Source organism: Athene cunicularia (assembly GCF_003259725.1).
Source record: "Athene cunicularia isolate RWA chromosome Z unlocalized genomic scaffold, athCun1 chrZ_part1, whole genome shotgun sequence".
In the NCBI taxonomy this organism is placed as follows: domain Eukaryota; kingdom Metazoa; phylum Chordata; class Aves; order Strigiformes; family Strigidae; genus Athene; species Athene cunicularia.
The window spans coordinates 5,639,478-5,659,643 of record NW_020799142.1 but is presented as its reverse complement, the minus strand read 5'-3'; positions in this window follow the sequence as shown (position 1 = coordinate 5,659,643).

Here is a 20,166-nt window from a genome sequence, read left to right as displayed (position 1 = left end):
AAAATTGATAAGTATGAAAATACTTTAAAAAGTACATTAAAGCTCTTACGTAAAGTTAGTGAAACAAATCAGCAAGTCAGACTATATAAAAAGGTGCATAAAAAGGGGTTACAGGGAAAAAAAAAATCCAATCCCAACCTCAAATTTCACACAAATACAAATAATGACACCTAGCATCATTAATCAAAGGAGGGCATATAGTTTCCCCACAATAAAATTAAGAATTTTACAGCCTCAGGCAAAACATGATTCAATATTTCTAATAAACAGTTAGTTCTTGCACTCCTTATTCAACATTTACAGTGTTAAAAGACTAAAATGTACATGTTATTGTATCAAGAAAAAGTTCTACAGTAGAACTGTACAAATTTAAGGCCTCTTCCTTTTTGAACCCTTCTTTCAACATGGTATTACTCCCTCTCATTTCTATTTATTTACCTTAAATTAGTCTGAATATTTAAATGGGTAAGTATTGACAGATATGCTGTTGAGGCTGAAGAAGTTTTATTTCATGATTGTAGAGATTGTTAAATGCCAGGTTTGTACAAGTTAATAAGGCTATAGCAACCATCTGTCTCCTTAGTCTTACAGGAAGGCTTTTGACTATGTCAATTATGCATTCTTGAAAAGGTAGCACATTGCATGGGGACAGTCAGTAATTTTCTTTCATGAGGGCATTCTGTTGAAGCCAAAGCAAAGATGTCACTTATTAATTTTTTGCTTGAAATCTCCTTCCCAGATAAAGTTGCTGACTTCATGATCTCAGTTACTTGGAGCAAAGTTGCCTTCTGATTTTGCCCTTGTGTTCTTAGTACTCACTCTAAATACAGAGATCTGTGTACTAATTCTTCAGATGTCAAAATCTTACAAAAAGCTACATTTATTTTTTCTGAATAAAACCAAGGAGAATATTGAAACTGGACAGTATGAAAGAAAAATATACTGCATATTATAACAATGCAGATTAGCTCCACAAGAGTTATTTTACTTTGATACAATAATCTTAATTCTTTGCAAATTATACCCACAGATACTGTATGCATGACTGCAGTGGTGGTGACTGGGCTAATGCATGGTATGATTAGAAGGGGACCGTTAATTGGCCCTGGAGAAGGGAGGCTAAGTCTCACAGGGCTTTAGGGAAGGCCTTTGATGCACTCTTGCAAACTACTATCTCAGGGGAAGAGAAATACATTTTACCTCAGGTGTCTGTAACCCCTATAGCCAGTAGGTCAATTAGATTAGCCTCAAGAAGTTAATTATATATTGCTGTATGTAGCAACCAGCTCCCTTGTCTAGGAGATCTCTGTCCTGCCCTGAATGAAATCTGCACTGCAGATGATCTAATCTGGATTAAGAAAAATCAGAGGGAGACAGTATCTCACATACCTGCCACACCCTAGATATGAGGTTTTCTGGTGGGTAGTTCACTGAAATAAGTGGTCAAGTATGTCTTATTGCATGAAGGAAACATCATTAAAAGTCAGAAGCAGTGGCACCTTTGTTCCTTATATCCCCATAATTTGTTTGATTTTATTCTGCCATGATGTTCTTACCTTGAGGCATCAGTCCTGCCTGCCAAGAAGGCTCAGTGTGGTTTGATGTCTGATGTAACAGAGAAACAGTAAGGCATATATTACCCTAGGGCCTTCTTAAGGCAAAACATTTTCTTAATCTCAGACATAGGAATATAGAACAGTCAGAAAAAAAAACCCTAAATAATAAAAGGTAAATGGTAGGGAAAAAACTTTTCTTCTCTCTTTGGGACCTAGAAATTAGATGCTTCTGACTGTCTGATTATATGTCCATGTCCTTAAACCACTCTGAAGTTTGTATTAGCTCTTCAGCCTCCTTTCATATATTAGTATGTGCTATCACAAGGCATTCCTAGTAAAAACCTACTTAAACAGTTTACCCCCGCAGGGAATCTTAGCCAGGAAACTGTAGACGATGATCTTCCAGACCTATTAATCACGTCATTGCTGTGGGGTGGTTATAGTCACAGCCTTGTACTCATAGCCTTCTGGAGTACGTCCTAAGATGCTCCTGATATCTTGACCAAGTCACAGAAGCCCCATGTAAAAAGAAGCCCCCCACCAAACCTTCAGAGAGTTTATAGTTCAATTATTTGAAAGACAATGCAATGTGTAGAACATAAAGTAAAAAAACCCCCAACAATTAAACAACAAAAAACCACACAACAAAAAAGTAATTAACTGTTATTTCTGTAGTACTTAGTTTTCTATTAATAATTAAACAATCTCTGGCAGTCCTTAACAAATTTAATATAGTTAATAAGATCCTATTATCACTGGAAAAAAACGTTTGATGAGAAGTTCTGTCCTTCAGAATCAGATGGCATGTCTATGTGTCTGTAGCTTTAAATACATTGTAAAAACCAACATCTAAAAAATGACAGATGATCTTTTCATGGTTCAAGCTTTCTTTCTCTTTCCTAAGGGTCTTGGGACAGTGATTCATATCCATCCCATGCCCAAAGCTGAAATATGCTGAGAGGTTGGGAGGGAAAAGAGAAGATTTTACACAAAATAAAAGCAATGGAGTGTCTGGATGGGCAGTTTACAAAGTCTTTTATCCTCTTGTTCAACAGAGCTGTTGGTTTCCTGTCAAATAGATCTCCACAGCCTGCTGGTTTTCTTCATGCTACACAAATGTAATTCAGTCAGATATAACTGTATGAAGAGAGGTTTAAGAACAATGAGAAAATTAGAAATACAAGCAGTTTTCATTTTACTACTGTATTTTTTTAATTAATCCATTAAAAAGAAAACCAAACAAGCATTGCCTATTTCCTACATCTCCACAGGAAAACCAGTTATTGATTGGTTCTATGTTCATGAAGGGGGAGTATAACAGCAAAGTAATTCTGCATGTATTAAGCAAGGTTTTAGCTAAAAACTAACAGCAGTAGAGCACCAGATCACTGCTCAGTAAGACAATATTAAGAAAATGTAAACCAAAGTTCCTTTTCTCTCCTCCTTTGCCCTCCCCCACTGCTCCTGCTTTTCCTTTAGTGATTGCTTCCTACCCATTTTTCCAGTGTGTAAAACATCTGTGATTTGCTGCGAGCAGCCTCTATTTATATTGAGAACCACACAGCAGGTGGCACTTAAAAAAAAAAAAAAAAAAAAAAAAAAAAAAGGCAGCAACCCATGAGTGTTATCCCATGACCCTGAAGGGTCATTTTACTTGTTATTGCACAATGCACATGGGAAGAAGGCTTCTTATGAAAAATCTGTGTATAGCCAGCAAGCAAGATACAACGACTCCTTTTATCACAGGAAAATTCAGGTTTATATAATACTTATCTCTCTAAAACAAAAATCTTTACAAATAATTATGTCAAATCAAGAAACAGGCCATGTTCAGCAACTGCATAATATAGTGTGTATTTTTAAATAGGGATTATAAGATGTCAAATCTTTTCCATAGTTATCATGTGAGAACAAACTCATTCTCATTACTTTCATGCTTAATAACAGTACAGCTGTCACAGCATGGAATTTACCAGCCAAAATGAAAATTAAATAATTTAATTCTGAGCCAAAGTACCTGATTACTACAGGAATTCTTAATGCAGTTTATACCACATTCCACCACAAAAAAAAAAAAAAAAAAAAAAAAAAAAAAAAAAAAAAATCATATAAATACCCTGTTTTTTAAGCATAATTTTAGGAATTCAATTAAGAGAATTTGTTGGATCTAATTGTAGTTCCCAATCCCCACTAGCCTTATTTCTTCTTCTGAGTCATATTTATCAGGTTCATTGAATAAAAGCCTAAAGGAACTTCCTTAAACTGTTTATTTATTTCTCTCTTTCATGTTTGCCCTTTTCCTTCCCCCCCTTCTACTGTTTCCACTGTAGCTCACTGTGAAAACTAGAGCTGTGAAGCATGAAAGATTATGTCCTGATACAAGACAGTACTGGAGTTTTAACCTTCAGTGCTAATAAGATGTGTCCTAATTGTACTCCCAAGTGTCTGCAGCAAAGTTAATTTCAGAGTGCCAAAGATAACCCCTGTAGATGACCTAATTAAACTCTAAGGAAAGCTATTATTTTTAAGATAAGGTGTTTCAGCTATTGGCTGTTTAAAAACTGAAGTTTAAAATGCCTGGAAATGAGGCATCTGTAATTCCTACTCTGTCAGCTGTGGATGTGCAATTAGGAAAAATGTACTTTTGTTCTTAATATAGTATGATTCACCACAAATCTGTGTAACGACCAAAATATTTATTCCATGCAAACATAATAGGTTGTTTAAATATAGGTAATATGATTTTTCTGTATGAATTAAATACATAACTGAATACACAGGGTGAATTTTTATGTTTAATATAAAATTAGAGAAATTAAAGATGGGAACTGTCTCCCCTCAGGTCAAGTAATTGCACAATTATGCATGTCAATTCATTAGCTATATTGAAAGCATTCCCAGACTGACCAAATCTCACTATGGTGATAGTGCATCTTACCCTTACAAATGTTGGTTAGAGTGATGCATTTAAGCCTTTTTAAGATGTGTGCAGTGTGCTTCACCTAATGTTGAACTAATATTTGGAACTAGAATTTAGAAAATTTGTGAACTGACTTGTCTAAGAGAAAAACAACTTGTTTACAAGGAGCATGTGAGTGCTAAGATAAGGAGAGGAGCCATTCTCCAGACAAGGTAGGATTACTCCAAAGTGGTGAAGAAGAAACAGAAGAGCCCAAGGACAGCTCTGAACAGCTTTCAGCTATCAGGCCAGTGTGCCTGCTGTTAATTAGTTACTGAAAGTGGCATGTCTCCTTTGTAGTAAAGGAAACCCACACCGACATCTTAAGTATCTGAACTAGTCATAGTTGTCATTTAATTCAGGGGAAAGAGGGAGTTGAAAAATGGAGAGAATATAAACAACTTAAAGAGACGAGAAAATTGTCCTGTGAGCACACCAAACCACTTAAGCAGACAGTTTTCTGTAAATATTGTACATTCCACTCTCTTTGGGTGTTGCTGGAAATGGACTCCATCTGTCAGGTTTTCTGTGTTTGAAGCAAAAATGCAGGGTTCCCCAAACTCATTGCTAAATGGCCTTCAGATTTTTCACACTCGGATGTTTTCTTTTCAATATGTTCTTTACAATTCTAAGAGCCACCAATGTCTTTGTTTTCCCTGATCCTAAAATAAGGAATTGTAAGAATGAATACTTAGACCCTGTATAAAAAGAGGGAGAATGTTTCTCTTTTATAAGTATTTCTAACTTATTCCAACTGACTTTATAATGTGCACATTTTAAAAGCAAATATGCTAATAAGCACATTACTTTAGATAGTACATGTAAATCAATAAAGAAAGTGTGTCATGAAACTCCTTTAACTTACTGAATGAGAGGAAAGCTGAACTGAATGAACTTTCTTGCTTGAGTGCTAAGATTCTATCTAATTCAACAAGGCTAATAGGAACTAAAGACTCAGTCATCTTAGATAATCACATGCTTTACAGGACCAGACTAACACAGCAAGTGTTACCACAGAGATCTTCTCTAGCTTAGAAGAGATAGACTCGTCAGGTTTCTTGTGCACACACTCGCCTTTGCAATCCTTTTTTCCATAATCAGAAAAATGGTTTGCAGAAGGTAGTGGTTCGCAAGCCGACCTTAGACATAAGCCCTGCTTGTGTGAGTCCTGCTCCTTGTGCTTCACTGACAGCCATTTTTTACCCTCTAAAGGGAGGACTTAACGCAAAAATTCTTGCAACATTCCCAGATTTCCACTCACACTGCAGTCCTTACTTAAGCTAGTGGGAATTTTGTGTGACAGTTTCTAGCTGCATCAACTAATACACCAAAGACTAAACACATAACAAAATAAAATGCAAGAGTTTTCAGTTGTGGTTTTGGTAACTGAAATATAATTAATAAAAGCAAAAGTGAGAATATTCAGATCTTTTAGCAGTCCTTCTATAGCACAGTTCAATTATGCAGTTCTGCAGTGTTTGGGTATCCACAGACTTTCTTCACAGGTTTCAATTTTCACAACTTCTTCCAAGAAGTGATTAAAAAACATTCTCAAAAGTGAAGCTAACGAAACCATAAACCAAGGCACAAAAAGGCTTCCTTTACTGAATTTGTTAAAGTCACATAAACCTGACAAGCAGGGGTCACTGAAGTTCAAACCCCAAACGTTCACATCCCTATGGAGAATGGGACATTATTAATATTTTTGTATAGAAGAATTCCTGAGTGAAGCAGTATCTCTCAATGATTAAATGAAAGGGTATTCCACTGTGTACTGTGAAATATATTCTATCTTCCACCATAGTTGGTTGGGGATCAACTGCCAGCTTCTTCACGGTGTGAGCTCTTGATTGAAGCGCCAGCTGTGTTCAAGGGATTGAAAGAGACCTTGAAAATGGCAAAGCAAGACCCAGCATTCAGAGCTGACAAAACAAAACTGACAAGAGAGGCAATAGCTATTCTTTCTGAGTGCTCATCATAGGAAATGTCATTGAAAAGAAAGAAGAAAGAGAAAGAGAAAAGAGGGTGGGAGAAATCAAACAGAGGTTTTAGTATGACTTGAATATGTTCTTCTGTTTTCTCATGCGTATTTTTTTTATTAAGAAAAAAGAAATGTAACTAAAAGCTTGAAGAAAATTAAAATGCAGGAGTTGGATGAGAAAAAAACTTCTCTCTGTCAAAAACATTCAGAAAGATTCTTGTTTGCTGTCTGTGTGTGAATTAGAATTAACTGAGACCATGGATCTGTGTTAGTATAAATCAGATGTAAAGCAGAGGAGAAAATTAGGCCTCCTGCATTATAAAACTCACAGAAGAATTACATTTTTAAGGTAACTCTACATCCTTGTAATTCCTACTGGAACAAAACATAGTTTCACTTTAAATATAACTCTTCACTAAGTATGTCTGAGTTACTTATATATAACTCCTGGGAACTTTTAAATGGTATTTTTGGAGGGTAGGAAGTATCTAAGGTCAGTCTCTATCTATTATGTAAAGACACACGTAAAGTAAAATAGATGCTCACTTTCTGTTTACAAATACATGTTAGTTTTTTGATTGTTTTGAACTCTCAAGACTTTGAACATTTTTTTCCCTGTAACTTTTTTTTTTTTTTTTGGTGCAAGCCCATTCTCTGGCAGCCAAAGTGTTGAAATGTCAATTGGTATCCCCCAGAGACTTCATTTCCACTGTCTGACACTGCCAACATCATCATGTGGTTCAGGTTTTATCTTTCCTGCTGTGACTGAGCTGGAAAATCTAAATCAGCCCTGCACAAAAGGTTGAGCAGAGGCCAGCTGTAATCAGATAGAAACTATATATTTTTGACCAAAAGACAGGAGGAAGGGGGAGGGGAAATCACTTTAAAAAGCTATATAGACAGCTAATCTCTCAGACTGGCTGCATGCAGTGTTCTATTTAATAAGCAGTTTAGCAGGAAAATGAGAGAGAGAAAAAAGTGCTATGAGAAGGGCAGTGGTAAAGTCTTATCCAGACAAAAGCAGATAGGTTTTCAGGGGAAAAGAGATGTGCAAGATAATGCAGAGGAATTAGGATATTTCAAATGATTTTGCTTGTGACAGTGTCATCACTTATCGGCCCATGTGGTCAAGTGAATAGGTCACTACACTGGGAGCTGGGGAAGTTTATACTTTAGTTTTGCCGCTGACCTAATCAACACTGGGACAAGATTCTTCACCCCCCCTGGACAACCTCATACTTGTTTAGTCTGCAAGCTCTTTGGGAAAGAAACATTTTGTTTATACAGGTTTAGTGTTTTGCCTATCTCTTTAAGAATAGTTTCCAGGAAGGCTCACTCCTAATACAAGCAATTTAATAATTACAATACATTTCAAACATAGATTAATAGTTTCACTCTGATATGAGTGTGACAATTTTCTGTGTTTGGTTTACAGGCCAACACCTTTAACAGCATATTTGTTCAGCAAAAGATAGAGTGCTAATCTACAGGGACTAGAAATGGCTTTGTCATTTTCTAGATGAGAGCTCTTATTTTCCATTGCTTTCTGGCAGAGGGATTACCATGAGTCTTCCATCTTTCTCAGCAAGAGACTTGCTTATCTAGCTGCTGGAAATGCTTTTGTTTAAAATTCCTCTCGTATAACTCTGCCACGGTAAGGAGAAAGGTTGGTTCATTTACAAAACAAGCTCATGCAGCACTATCTCTGATGCATCTGTTGCTAAAGCCAGTCAGAAACCAGCTGAGAACCAAAATCCTAATATTAGGTACAAGGCTTTTTTTAAATAAAGAAAAGCAATCACTTTTGCTAAAAGTAATTCTTTTACTTTATTTGAAAATGAATATAAATGTGTCAATGTTTGGAAAGAATATATGAAAATTTGAAGCTTAGGCAAGTTCTGGAGTTGGGGTGACTATTTGGACTCAAGAGGAAGTGCAACCTAATCCACATTAGACGCTTCAATTATCAAGCAAAAGCAGCCTAACAATATTTTGCAAGCATATGCAAAGGCAGACTGGGGGAGAATACAGGTTAGAAAGAAAAATTGTGAAGATCACCTTTGTGCTTGTCTAATCCTGAAGTCATACTGTGCAGTAAAAAACAATTTACAGTGAGTGTGAGTGATTTCAGCATGTAACTGACCTCTCCCATTTTACTCTTTTGAGCCTAGATGATAACAGCTAATGACACCCACCCACCCCCACCCCCCACCCCAAATCTTCCTAGTTGGTTTGGTCTTTTTGTGATGTATGCTGGTTTTGGAAAGTATGTCCTTGAATAATCCACTGTGACAACTCCTACGCAGTACTTGTGCTTTAGATAATATTACCCTAGGACATTTACTGTAAACTGTGTTTTGTCAATAAATCAACACAGTTGCTGATTTGAGGGCAAACATTGTGGACAATGAGAAAGGCAGAATTGACTGAAAGAGGGATGGGTGAAAACTAGAAATTTCCAAACTTATTTCCTTTTGTAGTGAAAGATGGCAGTAAAATGGGCTGAAATAGATAGATCTTTATTTGTACTTAATGCACAACAACACTAATTTATGATGGGCAGAGGCATTCTTGAGGCAAAATTAGAGCTAGCTAAAAGGTTCATAGTTCATTGCTTCACTCTCCAAATAAATCAAAGGTAAAAAAGGATGAAGTCAGTCCAGAGCATTTATAATTTTAGATCTAATTATTTTCCCCCCCTCAAAAAAAGCTTTTCTACTATGCAGCAAGAACTATAAACTGCCTTTATCATCACAGAAATGCAATTTACAGCACATAACTATAACTCATCTTTAAGTGAACAGGCTTCATGTTATTTATGTAGGAACCATAAATAAATTTCAAGGAGAAGGAGCTTATTTTGAGTTTCATAGGAAGGACAACCATTTGGATTCTGCATATTGACACACACAAAATGACACCTACATTAGTTCTTGTGAAAGCAGTGAGGGTCTTTCCTTCTGCCCACAGAACTTGCTTGCAAAATAGCACAGCTTCCTCCGAAGACTCCTGCCTGGTAGAGGTCACAGGTTGTCCCACATGAAATCTGTAGGTGAAACTTTTTTCAGAAAATGGGAAATAGTAAAACTGGTTCCAGAAACTGACAGATTCAGCAAAGCTATCTCTGTGTAGCATCTTCAGCTCTAGGAAAAAATTCATGGTTACAAGAGACTTTCTACAAGGTGGGGTTAAAAGTTTGATTTGAGGTATATTCTGAGTCTGTCCCATTCATCTGCTGCCTGATTTTGGGAAGGGACATGGTTAAGCATCTTGCACAAAGTCAACTAGATATGCAGCACAAGCACTCATACTTGCACATTCTTTGTTACTTCAAAAAGAAAGAAGAAAAAAAGATTTGTAACCATTAGAAATGAAAATTAATTCCGACTTTTTTGTAAACCACAGTCTTTGTTTGAGTCTTAATGGAAATCTGTTCACCACACTGCCTCATCTATATCTTTGACCCTTGGTAATCTTTCTCAGTACTATTTTTTCAGGCTCTCCCTTGAAATCTGCTATTCACCTTCTCTTTGGTATATTTCTTCAATACATAGGTAACAGTTGTGATTAATCAGCTTTTTGAAAGCAAAATATTGCTTAGTTTCAACATAATGAACAAACTAAGAATAAAAGGTACACTAACACAGTCCACATGCCTTTTGTAGAGCTCTACAACCACTAACTGATCAGCACATCTGAATAGGAACAAGAGAAAATTTAGTTATTCAGTCAGATTTCCAAGCGGGCTAAATTTGCAAGGGCTCTCAGTGTATCTCAATAGCTCTCCACTTACCCAATAGGATGTTCAGTCTCCAGATGGCAATTTTTTTCTTTCCCTTTTTTCAGTTTGCTCTGGGCTGTCCTTCACCTCACCAATCAACAGATCTGTTTCCTGCATAAATGCTGACAATATGCCTGGCTATTTCAGTCACAACAGTGTATCCACAGCCCAACCAGTATTTCCACCATCACAAACCTGCAGTTGTTTTAGAGATAGTTACCCAGTGTGTGTATTAGTTTAAGAACACCATTTTCTGTGAATCTGCCATTTTTTTTTTTTCAGAAGTTTATCCAGGTCCATAGATAAAGAGCAATATTTAATTTTTTCAAAACACTTTCACAGCATTGACTATTGCACTTTGTTTTTTAATTGCTAGCATAGTTAGCTCAAAACACTCCCACTTACATGGCAGCAGCAGTAACTCTTTTGTGGATCAGCAGAGCCTCCAGTTCTTGGGCAGTCTTACCATAGGTGTGTCAGGACACGCTTTTCATCTATATATTTACTCTCTTATGAAGAAGTTCTGGAGACACCCCAGGTCATCACCTGCAGAGTGAAGAGTTCCTATCACAACTCTCTCCCAATAATGCCAGAACTACTGATCGTCATTAATTGATGCACTCTCCTTGCAAAAGGCAGAACTTGCCACTGAAATTTTCACTCCAACTTTATAGACCTTTAACCTGTGTTCCTCAATAGCAATTTGTCATAAGTGGTGGAAGAACTCTTCCAAACAGACTGGCTCTAGGAGAAAAGAATATAATTAAGGAAATGGGATTTTCTACCTCATCTGAAAATCTCAGTTCAACTGCAAATCAGAAGTGCTTTATTGATTAGGATTAGGATTAAGATCTACCAGTTATTGTGTTTGAGTTTGTGTGCTTCTGTGTGTTTCTCTGTTCTAAAATTGATACTAGTGTCATATTTCACAAACACAGATCAGATCTGTAAGAAAAACAGTCTTTTTAGAAAGTACCTGCTCAGCCATGAAAGTAGGTGTTCATTTGATACTATACACTATAGTAGAATGCACATGGACCCTCCTAAGAGAACTGTTTCACAAGACATCTTCTGCTGGAACCTATAGATCTTAGAGGTTCTGAAAACCATCCCTAAATTTGTAAATGGATTTTGACCCAAAGTGACCTCTTCTGAACCATGCTTTCCATAGTTGAAAATCAGAAAGTCTATATTTTTGATCTAGAAGTACCTAATATCAACTTGAATTTATTTGTTTCATAGGGACATGCCTTTACAGTTAGCACCTATGTTCATGTGAATTTACTTGTAGTAAACTACTTTGTCATAGGTCAACTTTAGGCAGAAAAAGAAAGGGATAAAATATCTAAAGCAGGTTTTCCTCTCCCTCAGGCCCAGTTTTCAGTATTGTTCAGATGGAAAATGGAAAAGAGAGGGGGTGGAGAGGTTTCAAACAAGTTTAGGTAGACAAACCCTGTAGGCAATTCTGACAATTCCTCCTTTATCCTTATTGAAGGTGAATTTTCCTTCACAATTGCTCTCCTAATAAGTCCCAGCTGGTTTTAATGACAGGATTTATAGGGTGTTTCTAGACTGTTGTGAACTGCATCCAACAGACCCCTGCAGAAATTGTATGCTGCATCATAAGATCATTTTCACCAGGGGCATGAGTGCTGGGGTATCACATAACAGGGGCTATCTTTTTCAAACTTCAAAAGAATTCCTATAAACTATGAGGGCCTTCTCCCCCTACTCTCACCTCTCTTCTCATTCATAAATATTTATAGCTAAAGGGCATGGAAGTTACCTTCCTTTGCCCATCTAAGTTAGAGGAGGTTCCCTTCCCTCCCAATTACCAGGCATTTGGCAGCCTTCCAAGTATCCTCTGTAATTGTTCTAATAGACAGATGAACATTTGAATTTGTACTTTGTATGTACAAAGAATATACAGTTACTGCCTAAAAGAGTGACAAACTTAGGTGGTTTATTTGTTAGGACTAGAAGACCACAAAAGGAGGTAGACTCAATTTGGTTTAAAGTCCATTGACCTGGGGAAGATAAGTAACGATTAAAAATGTACCAGTTATCCTTGTATCAAGTCTACAGTCAAGTTCCAATGCCTTCAACACAGACATTACTGTCATTGTAAGGAATCTGGCTGCTTTAAGGTGAAAAATTCAGCTGATCATTCTTTCAAGTGACCACCTTCAGCTCTGCATGTGACACAAACGATAAAAGGCAGTATATCATATATTTATTTCAAACATGTCTGATGCTAGTCAACTGGTCACCTGGTAGTTTACTTCCTACTTTATGCTACTGTATCTTTAAGGCTACAGTAAATCACAAGCATATATACATTATGCAGGAGTGCATGTTTCAGATTATGGCAAAAGTGGTGAAAGAAATACTTTCAGTAAGATAGGATTAATTTTTAAACTCATTGGTAGTTCTGAAGTGATGTCTCTGTAGGATAGAGACACCGTTCAGCAATGGAAGGACAACACAAATATCTGAAACAATTTAATTCTATATTATCCCATTACATTTGTGGGGTTTGTTTGGGTTAGTTGGGTTGGTTTTGTTTTGTTTTGTTTTGTTTCAGATTAAAAAATGTATCTTTACTTTTTATTTTGCATGAAACTGTACTTTTGGCTCATGTTGTTGAATGTTATTGCCAACACATGTCAAACCACTACTTAAACAAAACCCCAAAATAACTAATGCAAGCACATATGTGAATTCCCTGTAATGCCCAAGAGAATATTTGATATGAACTGAAGATATTTAGAACACTGATAGGAAATGGAAGATGAGAGAAGTCTAAATCCTGCTAGGCTTTACCCCAGGAAAAAAAAAAAAAAAAAAAAAAAAAAAGGGATTTTTAATGTTTTCTTAGTGAAGGTATACCCAAGAAATGTTTGTGATAGAAAACAAAACATCAGTAAAATAGGAAAATACTAGAGCATGCATGGCATGGTAACAATCTCCAAAAACTTTTCTTTTGCACAAACATTTTTGTGTGTGTGGCTTCTGAAACTCATGTAATAATCATTCTGTAAGCATTTTTATGTATATGAACGAATTCAGATCTGTATTTGCAAATAGTAAACAATAAGGGAAATAGACAATTAAGTTCAGCAGCTACAGAAATAAATTGACACAGTAGAATAAAAATTAGCCTAAAGGAGAATATTGTTCTGTTTTCACATCTCATGGGTGAAATTCTGGATACCGTTTTGGTGTGTTATTTGCCTCAAAAGATGCTTAGAGAGCCAGTAACAAACCACAACATTTGGATACTTAATATACGCATACCCACAACTATGGAAACATAATTCTGTATTTTCTCTATGCTGTAGCAAGACTTGTGGGTGAACTGCACAATTCAAGGCTTTCAAAAACTCTACCTCATGCTTTAACACACTCCCAACCTATTTGTCCTTTTGATTTTGTAGAGGTTACCTGCTGAGAAATCAGATTCAAAAATCATTTTACATGTAAAGTGAAATTCCAGTTTTCATTTACATCTGAGCAATACTGTGTACCCAGTTACATGTCCCCAGAGCAACCTAGACACCATTACAGCTGTCAGCCCCCACTGGAGAGCTCCTCATCATCAGCCAGATCTATAGGACCTGAAGAATAAGAAATGTATTTACAAGCAAAAAAATATTTCCAAGCTGAGGATGGGGAGAAGAAGGTGAGGTGAAGCCTTCCTTCTTCAGACAATCTCCCTGATGGCTAATTCTTTGCTCCATCAAAGGAAGAAGAGGAGAGGTCCATCTGTAGTGCCTATGCCCTAATACACACTTTTCAACTCTCTCTGGCAGTGGTGCTCCATGCTATTCATTCACACTGAATCAGTGGGGGGCATCTTTTAATGTTCTTTGCTTCTGTGAAGCTTCTGCAAGTCACCACAGACAATTACTCTAGTAATTCAAAGGCAACTACCGTCTTACCTCAAGCACTGTGAAACGTAAATAGATGCACCCTCTCAGTGAAAAAGTATCTTTCCAGTGATTAATTATTCAAGTATGTTATCAATTATTTAAAATAACTTACGTTTTAAGCTTGAATTTAGAATTTCAAAATAGCTCAGTATAAATAGCAAGACATAAATGGATAAAATCTTTCTCAAAACATGTTTGATTGCATGATTGCTACTTGCTAGAAATACACATATGGAGCACAAGTACCATACCTGCTTGCAAAATTGCAGCTGTGTTTCACTTGCAAATATGAAGTTACAGCCCTTTATTTCTATTAAATTAGTTTTACTGATTTGCAAATGAGGCATCTTCTGAAGAAAAGGTAATAAATACAGCTGCTGCACTTACAGAATCACAGAACAGTTGATGTTGGGAGGGACTTCTGAAGGTCATTTGGTCCAAATTCCCTGCTCAAGCAGAGCCTCAGTTTCCCGGGACCATGTTCAGATATCTTTTGAATATCTCTGGGGATAGAGACCCCACAGCTTCTCTGGGTAACCAGTACTCAGTCACCCTCAGAGTGACAAAGTGTCCTGTGATGTTCAGAGGAAATCTCTTGTGTTTCAGTTTGTGCCCACTGCCTATCAGCCTGTCATCAGGCACCAACAAAAAGAGCCAGGTGCCGTTGTCCTTCCATAGAATCATAGAATGGTTTGGGTTGGAAGAGACTTCCAAAGATCACTTAGTCCAACCCCCCTGCAATAAGAAGGGACATCTTCAAATAGATTTCTCAGAGACTGGCCCAACCTGACCTTGAATGTTTCCAGAGATGGGGCATTTAGTGTCTCTCTGGGAAACCTGTTCCAGTATTTCACCACCTTCATTGTAAAAAATGTCTTCATTATATATAGTCTGAATCTACCCTCTTTTAGTTTAAAACCATTACCCCTTTTTCTATTACTACAGGCTGTATTAAAAAGTCTGTTCCATCTTATAAGACCCTTTAAAGTATTGAAAGGCTGCAATAAGGTCTTCTAGAGCCTAGAGGACCAGATCTGCTGTGAACCCAAACATTGGGTTCTGTGCCTGATTACTTTTGTGATCTGTTTGCTTCAGGTCTGATATACGCTCTTGTACCTGTCAGAACTAAAGTATTCTAAGTACATTAACCATAGCTGTAAGCAGGAAAAAAAAAAAAAAAAAAAAAAAAAAAAAAAAAAGAGGAGGTCCTTTAAAATGAACAGCTAAACAATAGGCAGAGGGATATTTGGGATCTTTAAACTTAGCCAGCAGAGTAGGAAAAGCAAAGTCTGATGGAGGAAAACACTTCTACTTTTCCCTTTTAAATAACATGCCTGCCTATGAAACATCAGAGACCAATAAACACACCTCTCATATTTCATGAGGCTAAATGATACTAGCAAGGTACAGCACTGTGGGAGTGGACCAATATCAGTAATCATGGTCTTTCCTGCATATTTAAATATTTAGCAAAGAGTGTAAAAACTACATTAGTGCACCTTTTCTTTGTTCTCCTCTGGTGTGAAGTGTTTTCATTGTGTGTATGGCAAGCTGGGGCCTTACAGACTTTTGAATAGCAGTTGCAATCTGTTCTTGAGCTTTCTTTTTATTTCGTGTTCTTTTCAAAACAAAAAATCCACAAAACCTGTTTTGCAAAATGAATTACATTTTATTTTTTCTTTTTAATTTTTAAAGTCAATTAGAAACTGGATAAATATGGAATACTTAAGTATCAGAATTCACATAAAGCAGAACCCAGGTTTTAACTAATGTATGATGCAAAGCAACTTTCATCTCTGCTGTGTAGTTTAGGTGTTTTATTGTTCCCCTCTTAGAAGGGAATAATTGTTTTTCTTTAGCTCTCCTGACCAGTTTATTTGATCCTTCTCATTTCCATCCAACCCACTATAATTTTCAAGGTCTCAGCTTAGGCTTCTCATGACATTTGGTCGTATCACGTCAATTCTGCAACTGGCTAAAAAGGTTGTTCTCCTAAAGATGAGGGAGATTTGATAGAGAAAAGGGAGTTGAAAAGTGACTGTACCCCACTGCCTCCTCTGAACTGTTTCTGGTTCTCTGCATCATCAATGTCTTGGAATGACAGCTTTGCTTAGCAGCAAACCTCCTTCCCCTCTCACAAGACAACCTGAACAGTCCCATATGTGGGATGATGGAAGCCAACCAACTCTTTGCTCTCCAGATTAATTGCCAAACACCTCATGGTGTTCAGGCAAAGATATCTCTGCTTCTTATCTTTATGCTCTTTACCTACCTGTTACGTACACAATTTAAAACTACAAGAACTAGATGCACACCTAACTAGGAAAGAAGCCCATATTTTAGATATCATATAATCCTAACAAAACAGCATTAGTAACATTATATGTATAATTTCTAATATATTTGATCAATTATTATTAATTTAATCTGAGCTTTCAAGCCATAAGTTTAACTGACTGCAACTCAGTTACTTGGGTGAAGTAGGTTTTAAATACGATCCATACATACTCTCATATCCTCCTAGTTGTAATTTCAACAACCTTACATTCCCAACATCAGACAAGTGTTAAGTACCATATTATTTAAACAAGTGGAGGCATTTGATAATGACTGAGTATGGAAAGTGGAGAAGGAGGAATGATGGAAGGGAATGCAACTGCTATCATCAGGACATGGGAGAGAACAGCAACAGCACGTAAATCTATTTTAATAAAAATATTGCTATCATAATATAATTAATCTCTCTGGACTTTTTTGGTTTTTACCTTAGAAAACAAGAACATCTAGGGATGTATTTCACCCTTTGTATTACACATTTGAGAAAGTATCCAAGACTAGTTAGACTTAATTACACCCATTAAGGAACTTCAGATGACGGGCTTTGCTAACTAATATACAAGTGGGTTGAAAGCAAGTTTCCTGTTACAAGGTTTCAGCTTTTAGGTTTTATAATTCATCCAAGGTCATGGAATGCTCAGATTGAAAACATGAAATGATGTTGGGATTCCCCTTTTTTTCTCATGCTTGACTAGTTCCTTGAATTTGATGACTTGGTTGCATAGTTAATCAATTACATATTTCTGCAAGCAAATACACCAAGTTATTTTTAATATCCCATTAAAAACCAAACCAAAACAAAAAACCCAACCAACCAACCAAACAAACCAAAAAAAAGTAACCCCCTTCCTTCAAGAAATCCTTAAGACAAGAACCCCAACCAGTTCCTTCTTGTCCATGAGCAGCAAATCCAGGAGAACACCACACTTGGTTGGCACATCTAGGATCCAAGACAAAAAGTTACTTCCATTGCCCTCACAAACCTTCTGGACTGCTTGAAAGTGAGCAAATTTTAGCAATATAATAGGTTAACTCTACAGAATAACAAATGTAATGAATAGCTTAAAAAAAGACAGGAAATTTATAGTGGTCACTCTGAGCGTTAATAACATAAATCTTCAAACATGGAACTTGCACTGACCTTAATAATGGTTGAAGCATCTGTACCAATGGGTGGCTGGAATTAGGCCCAAGGACATAATTTCACTTAATTTCCACATCCAATAATCTTGACAAAGATAATCACATTTTTTTCTTCCTGAGGGAGCTGTTGCTTGTGTTTGCGCTTATCAAGCTGTCTATTCAGTAATGAACTTTCTGTGGGTATTGGTTGATAACTTGGCAATAATGTGAGCAAACATGAAAAAGGAGAACAAGGACACAAATTTACGAAGTTGCTGCTGTTGATCTTATGGGTAAATATGAGGTTACAGCATTTTATGTAAGCCAGCTTTCTACATGAGTGGGAACCTGAAGAGAAATCATAGCAAGTGACACTATTTTTGTGAAAAACACACCTTCTTATCTCAGAAATCTCTGTTGGCTGCAATATGCAAGAGCTCATAAATTCTGCTATCATGCCCATTTCATGAGCTCATAAATCTCAAAGGAATAAGGTTAAATTAATTGTGAAACAGAAGGAATAAGACTGATTCTTTTCCTGTTAGGTAGGGAGACATAAAGCAGGACCCCTCCTTTTGCATAATCATGATATAATGTATACTACATGGCAGAAACTGGTATGTCTGCTATCCTTAGCTAGTGTTTTAAGATTGACAAAACATTATATGAATTGATTTTAAAATGTAAATGCATGAGAGAGAGCAATCACAAGGTAACAGGGAGAGGGGTGGGAGGACTAAGGGAGGCCATATGTTCCGCTCCTCTTCCTGTATATGCTGCTCTCATACAGAGAATTCCCTGCCTGACAGATGGAGAGAAACATGCTTTATGCAAGGTGCAGGCAGGTTTTTCTCTGAAAGCTTAAGAGCTAGAGAACAAAGCAGAGCAGCCATGAGTTCTCTATATTAAAATCTATGACTCTTGTCAGATATTTTACAGATGACTTCCAGGGAACTACAGAATAAAATAAAACAATTTAAAAAAATTACTGACCATTACCAACAAAGTCACTTGATCATTGGCAATTTCTTATTTTAATAAGAAATTAGGGGTAGGAAGAGAACACTCAGTAGCTTAAGACGCTGGAAGGAAATAACTTCAGGTTTTATAAGAACACTCTTCTGGCAATTCAAAATTTCTCTTTTATTTATTTATTTATTTATTTATTTATTTATTTTTAATCTCCAGATAGCTACAGATCTATCATTTAACATTATTAGCTTGAATGTGTGGAGTTGATAGATTTAGATACGATGGATGGATGGCATGTTTTGTTTACCATAAATCTTGTCCCACACCAGGCAAAATGAAGCTTTTTGATAGATAACAAACTCATTAATCACTATCCTCTAAGTGCCATAAGAAGAATTTAAAACATGCCATGTTTGGCACTTGTAAAACTTTCTCAGTTCCAAATCACAGCAGTTATTACTATGTGGTTTTCTGACTAGCCTGAGTAGCCATTTCAGTATGATAAAATGACCAGTGGTGGTTAAATTTAGTGTAAGACCAAACAAGGATGAGCTTCACAGTGCTATCATTAATGCTCTTTTCCTCTTCCCAGAGAACATTGGCAGACTTCCAGTTTATTAAAACAACAATCAAAGGCAGATCTCTCTGTATACACAATGAGTCAAGTATGGATCATTTACTCAAACAGAGCTGTTCGCTGAGGTATAAAAGCAAAAGCGCATTTCGGGGGAAATAGTTCATGAATATTATACAAGAAATGCTACACAGCTGTGTCTCATACAAAAGCATTCCAATCATTATTAAATAAAAACAGAATAACATTTTGTTTTTCTGAAAGCTCTAAGCACAAGATCAGGAATTAAAGTACCTTTTAAAGATTAATTGATAATTATTTGCACAAAGGAGCATTAACATTTGCAAGCCTATTAATTTAACTAAATGTGAAAAGAAAATTATTTGCCTGATTGGCATATATTCTAATTTAAAGAAAAAGTTGTTAATACACATCTAGTTCTATTTACATGGAAAAACTTAAGTATAGGGAGACATGTACTATGAGAGAAACATGATAGGTATAAATTTTTATTAAAAAAAAAAAGATTAGAATTTCGGGTTTCTAGTTTGTGAAATAACTTATTTGAGAAGACAGGTTGTAAGTTCATCTGAGAAGTCCTTTGGTTCACATCGTGCTTCAGTAAAGATGGGGGAAGGGGAAGAAAGAATGAAAGAAGCAGACACAGGGCACAGGGAAAAAAAAAAAAAAAAAGGCGATGAGAAATGGAGTTCAGAGTAAACCGAGTGGAAAACTAAATACACAGAAGGTGAAATCCTGACCCTATTGAAGTAATTGGGCACAGTGCCACCAGCTTCAAGGCAGCCAAGATTCCATCCAGAGACTGCTAAAACAAAAATTTTAAAAAAGGCAGAAGCAGAAAACAGCATTTAAAGATACATATGCTGTCTATCATATGTAGGTCACCTGTTGGTGGATAATCTCATTTGGTAGGGAGAGCTGTTTTCCCATT